The sequence below is a fragment of the Canis lupus genome, chromosome 11, assembly GCF_011100685.1.
Source record: "Canis lupus familiaris isolate Mischka breed German Shepherd chromosome 11, alternate assembly UU_Cfam_GSD_1.0, whole genome shotgun sequence".
Taxonomy (NCBI): Eukaryota; Metazoa; Chordata; class Mammalia; order Carnivora; family Canidae; genus Canis; species Canis lupus.
Window position 1 is genome coordinate 2,408,916 of NC_049232.1, and position 6,909 is coordinate 2,415,824.

The window sequence follows — 6,909 nt, forward strand, 5'->3', positions numbered from 1 at the left end:
TTCTCTCCTTTCCCCTATAATCCCTTTCACTATTTCTTATATTCCCCGTATGAGTGAAACCATATAATGATTGTCCTCCGATTGACTTACTTCACTCAGCATAATACCCTCCAGTTCCACTCACATCGAAGCAAATGGGTATTCATCATTTCTGATGGCTGATTAATATTCCATTGTGTATATAGACCACATCTTTTTTTTTTTTTAGACCACATCTTTATCCATTCATCTGTCGAAGGTATTTGAGGCTTCTTCCATAGTTTGGCTATTGTGGACATTGCTGCTAGAAACATGGGGGTGCAAGGGTCCTGCCGTTTCACTGGATCCATATCTTTGGGGTAAATACCCAGTAGTGCAATTGCTGGGTGGTAGGGCAGTTCCATTTTTAACTCTTTGAGGAACCTCCACACAGTTTTCCAGAGTGGCTGCACCAGTTTGCATTCCCACTAACAGTGCAAGAGGGCTCCCCTTTCTGCACATCCTCTCCCACATTTATTGTTTGGAAGAAACTCAAATATGTGGAGGTTAAAAAGCATCCTACTAAAAGATGAATGGATCAACCAGGAAATTGGAGAAGAATTAAAAAGATTCATGGGAACTAATGAAAATGAAGATACAACCATTCAAAATCTTTGGGATACAGCAAAAGCAGCCCTAAGAGGGAAATATATTGCAATACAAGCATCAAAATATTGGAACCAACTCAAATACAGAAGCTAACCTCGCTCCTAAAGGAATTGGAGAAAGAACAGCAAATAAAACCTACACCAAGCAGAAGAAGAGAGGTAATAAAGATTTGAGCTGAACTCAATGAAATAGAGACCAGAAGAACTGTAGAACAGATCAACAAAAACAAGAGTTGGCTCCTTGAAAGAATTAATAAGATAATAAACCATTAGCCAAACTTATTAAAAAGAAAAGATAAAGGACTCAAATTAATAAAATCATGAACGAAAGAGGAAAGATCACAACCAATACCAAGGACATACAAATGATTTAAGAAATGTATTATGAGCAGCTATACGCCAATAAATTAGGCAATCTAGAAGAAATGGATGCATTTCTGGAAACTACAAATTACCAAAACTGGAACAGGAAGAAATAGAAAACCTGAATGGGCCAATAGCCACAGAGGAAATTGAAGCAGTCATCTAAAACCTCCCAAGACACAAAAGTCCAGGGCCAGATGGATTCCCAGGGGAATTCTATTAAACGTTTAAAAAAGAAACAATATCTATTCTACTAAAGCTGTTACGAAGGATAGAAAGGGACAGAATACTTCCAAACTCATATTATGAGGCCAGCATCACCTTAATTCCAAAACCAGACAAAAACCCCACCAATAAGGAGAATTACAGACCAATATCCCTGATGAACACAGATGCAAAAATTCTCAACAAGATACTAGACAGTAGGATCCAACAATACATTAAGAAGATTATTCACCATGACCAAGTGGGATTTATCCCTGGGATGCAAGGCTGGTTCAACACTCGTAAAACAATCAATGTGGGGGATCCCTGAGTGGCTCAGCGGTATGGCACCTGCCTTTGGTCCAGGGCGCGATCCTGGAGTCTCAGGATCGAGTCCCACGTGAGGCTCCTGGCATGGAGCCTGCTTCTCCTTTCTTTCTCTCTCTCTCTCATAAATAAATAAATAAATAAATAAATAAATAAATAAATAAATAAATCTTTAAAAGAAGAATCAATGTGATAGATCATATCAACAAGAGAAAAAACAAGAACCATATGATCCTCTCAATAGATGCAGAGGAAGCATTTGACAAAATATAGCATCCATTCCTGATCAAAACTCTTCAGAGTGTAGGGATAGAGGGAACATTCCTCAGCATCTGTAAAGCCATCTATGAAAAGCCCACGGCAAATATCATTCTCAATGGGGAAGCACTGGAAGCCTTTCCCCTAAGATCAGGAACACGACAGGGATGTCCACTCTTACCACTGCTATTCAACAGAGTACTAGAAGTCCTAGCCTCAGCAATCAGACAACAAAAAGACATTAAAGGCATTCAAATTGGCAAAGAAGAAGTAAGATGACATGATACTGTACATAGAAAATCCAGAAAACTCCACCCCAAGATTGCTAGAACTCATATAGCAACTCAGCAATGTGGCAGGATACAAAATCAATGCCCAGAAGTCAGTGGCATTTCTATACACTAACAATGAGACTGAAGAAAGAGAAATTAATGAGTCAATCCCATTTACAATTGCACCCAAAAGCATAAGATACCTAGGAATAAGCCTAACCAAAGAGGTAAAGGATCTATACCCTAAAAACTACAGAATTGAGGAAGACACAAAAAGATGGAAAAATATTCCATGCTCATGGATTGGCAGAATTAATGTGGTGAAAATGTCAATGCTACCCAGGGCAATTTACACGTTCAATGCAATCCCAATCAAAATACCATGGACTTTCTTCAGAGAGTTGGAACAAATTATCCTAGGAATTGTGTGGAATCAGAAAAGACTGAATTGCCAGGGGAATATTAAAAAAGAAAACCAGAGCCGGGGGCATCACAATGCCGGATTTCAGGTTACACTACAAAGCTCTGATCATCAACACAGTGTGGTACTGGCAGAAAAACAGACACATAGATCAATGGAACAGAATAGAGAACCCAGAAATGGGACCTCAACTCTATGGTCAACTAATATTCAACAAAGCAAGAAAGACTATCCACTGGAAAAACGACAGTCTCTTCAACAAATGGTGCTGGGAAAATTGGACAGCCATGTGCAGAAGAATGAAACTAGACCATTCTCTTACACCAGACACAAAGATAAACTCAAAATGGATGAAAGATCTAAATGTGAGACAAGAATAGAGGAGAACACAGGCAACACCCTTTTGAACTTGGCCACAGCAACTTCTTGCAAGATTCATCCATGAAGGCAAGAAACAAAAGCAAAAATGAACTATTGGGACTTCATCAAGATAAGAAGCTTTTGCACACCAAAGGATACAGTCAACAAAACTAAAAGACAACCTACAGAATGGGAGAAGATATTTGCAAATGACCTATCAGATAAAGGGCTAGTTTCCAAGATCTATAAAGAACTTATTAAACTCAACAGCAAACAAATAAACAATCCAATCATGAAATGAGCAAAAGAAATGAACAGAAATTTCACAGAGGAAGACATAGACATGGCCAACAAGCACGTGAGAAAATGCTCTGCATCACTTGCCATCAGGGAAATACAAATCAAAAGCACAATGAGATACCACCTCACACCAGTGAGAATGGGGAAAATTAACAAGGCAGGAAACCACAAATGTTGGAGAGGATGCGGAGAAAGGGGAACCCTCTTACACTGTTGGTGGGAATGTGAACTGGTGCAGCCCCTCTGGAAACTGTGTGGAGGTTCCTCAAAGAGTCAAAAATGGAACTGCCCTACGACCCAGCAACTGCACTGCTGGGGATTTACCCCAAAGATACGGATCCAGTGAAACAGCAGGACACCTGCACCCCCATGTTTCTAGCAGCAATGTCCACAATAGCCAAACTGTGGAAGGAGCCTCGGTGTCCATCGAAAGATGAAGGATAAAGAAGATGTGGTCTAGGTATACAATGGGATATTCCTCAGCCATTAGAAACGACAAATACCCACCATTTGCTCCGACGTGGATGGAACTGGAGGGTATTACGCTGAGTGAAGTAAGTCAATCGGAGGACAATCATTATATGGTTTCACTCATACAGGGAATATAAGAAATAGTGAAAGGGATAATAGGGGAAAGGAGAGAAAATGAGTGGGAAAAATCAGAGAGGGTGACAAAACATGAGAGACTCCTAACCCTGGGAAATGAAGAAGGGGTAGTGAAAGGGGAGGTGGGTTGGGGGATGGGGTGACTGGGTGATGTGTACTGAGGGGGGCAGGTGACAGGATGAGCACTGGGTGTTATGTTATATGTTGGCAAATCGAACTCTAATAAAAAATATACAAACAAACAAAAACAAAACAAAAGCAAGTCTTCCTCGTTAAGAGAGGTTATGCCCGAATCATGAGGCTGGTGGACAGTGAGCCTCTCCTGAGGACTTACAGCTCCATGCTGTGCACCATCATAGATGTCTCCATAACCGGAAAGCACCTATGCAGGGTAGGCACATGTACTAAAGCCGATGAAGTAGTAATTCCATTCTCCTATATACAAGTCCTGAACACACACACACACACACACACACACACAGCCAGATATACAAACATGCCACATACAATGTAACACATGCATGCAAACACATGTACCACACACACCATATGCAAAGAATACCACATACAGGCAACACATGCACACATGACACACATCCCATACTACCCACAGATACACTTATCACGTGTGGACATGATTCGTGATCACTCACATACACACACACACACACACTATACCACAAGCATGCACATACACTACACCATAAGCACACACACCACACCACAAGCACACATGCACACACTGCCTCACAAGCACACACACTACACCCCAAATGCGCACAAACACCTCTGGTCGCCAGGAATTGTAATAATTAGAGACACCACTAGGGGGCTTCATGACACTTTGATTCAGAAATGTTTCTGTCTGCTTTTACATAGCTGTGATTATACTCTAGAGAAGCTAGCAGCACCAAAAGTGTGGCCAAAACTATTTTCATAATAACATGAAGATATCATTTGCCTTTTTCACTCTTTCTCCCTTGAGCATGCAGTGGAATTTTCCAGAGACCACATTCTGTGTGACATTGCAGCAGGTAGAAGGCGGGAATAGATCCGAGAATCCAGCTGTCTCTCTAAAGCCAGACATTTAAGAGATTCTCAAATGTGAGCAGAATGCTACCTTTCTCACTGAAATGATCAAAAACATGCTTATTTTTCACAGAAATGTTATTTATATTAACATGGGCTTGGATTTTTAATTGCCATTTTAAAATAAATAAATATTTTGAAATCTCTATCTTAATATCTAATTCAGCTAAAATTGATAGGTGTAATTCACAGAAACAGAAGTTCTTCAGGGTATTTCCAAGAATTTTTCAAGAACATGAGGCAAACGTACAGGTGTGTGAGTATATGCGTACAGGATATGTATGCGCGCATATGTGAATATACGTACAACACGATACGAAGCAAAACGTTTGGCGATCATTGTTCTCTGTGTAATCACATGTCCACAGATATGTTTCAATGTTTTTAAATTATAAAGTTATAAGAATAAACATGTACAGAGAAGGGAAAAATCACTTGTAATCTTATCGCTGAGAGATGGAAGACAGTTGCTACTGACATTTTGTCCTGTTTTCTCTCAGTTGTGTTTCTTCACATATTTCTCTGTGGTTGATACCTTCTGAATATAAGCTTGGAGTCCCATGTAGTGCAGCCCACAGGTCCAAATGTGGTCTCGTGCAGTCTGTCTGCACATGAACTTGGCTGCTCCAAGGCGCCACGAGCGCACGTTCACCTGCTAGTGATGCAGCCCAGGCTCCTGGGGTGTGCCAGTCTCTTTCCATCTTTCCAGGGCTTTCAGGGAGCCTTACTTGGGTAATCCCAGTTACGTCTGGGTTGTCAACTTGTGGGGTTTGGCTAAGGTACGTCTCCAGATGCTCCTTCCTGCCACGCAGCAGCCCTCAGCCCTCCTACCTTGGTCCCTCCTGGCTCTGTGGGCTGGGAGGGAGCCTCTCATCCCCTGAGAGGTGGCCACGGCCTTGCAACACTCTGCTCTTGCTCTGCTGACCTCTGCTTGCCCGGGTCAAGGCCCCTGTCCTAACCTACCACCAGCTGACACTAATTTTAGGCCCCCATGGTGTCCACTTCTCTAACACCTGGGGCAGGGCCAGCTCTGTCACAGTCACCCAAGACCCTCCACCCCATCTCCTCTTGTGAGAGCGATGAGGAAGCCTGCCTGGTCCATGTTCAACTCTCAGAGGGAATGAGCCGATAGAGCTGCATAAGACCCTTGGCGAGCCATGGTATGGCTGGGACCTCAGAAAGTCTAGAGAAGTGGCTAGATCCCCAAGCCCCACAAAAAAGCACTCCAGACTGTCCAGGAGAGCATCAAGCTTGGTCTGCCCAGAGCCCGCTGGGTCTTGGGGGTTGTCCAACTCCACAGATTGGCCTATCTGCCCCTCAGCTTCAGTGGGACACTGTATCCAACTCCACTGATACACATTTGAAAATTGAGGTACAGGGTACCTGGGTGGCTCAGGGGTTGAGCATCTGCCTTCGGCTCAGGTCGTGATCCTGGGGTCCTGGGATAGAGTCCCCCATCGGGCTCCCTGCAGGGAGCCTGCTTCTCCCTTTGCCTGTGTCTCTGCCTCTTTCTGTGTCTGTCATGAATAAATAAATAAAATCTTTTAAAAAATTGAGGTACAGTACACTGAAGTACACAGATCTTAAGTGTAGAGTTCAATGATTTTTGACAAATATTTATATATCTATGTAGCTCACACCACAATCAAAATATAGAACACTGTCATTACTGCTGGAAAATTCTATCCTTTTTCTTTCCACTCTAACTGCTCTCTCTCCCCAAGCAACCACTGTGCTGATTTCTATTCCAAATTATTAGGTTTTTGTGTTTTTTTTTTCTTTCTGGTTTTCTTTTCTTTTAAAAATATTTTATTTATTTATTTGAGACAGAGAGAGAAAACACAAGTGGGGAGGAGGAGAGAGGGAGAGGGAGAAACAGACTGTCTGCTGAGCAGGGAGCCCAATGCGGGGCTGGATCCCAGGACCCCAGGATCATGACCTGAGTTGAGGGCAGACACTTAACCAACTGAGCCACCCAGGTGCCCCTCTTTCTGGTTTTCAACTTCATATTAATGTATCATAAACTATGTGCTCTTTTGAATCTGTCTTGTCTAGCTATAACACACTTTTTGGAGATTCTCCC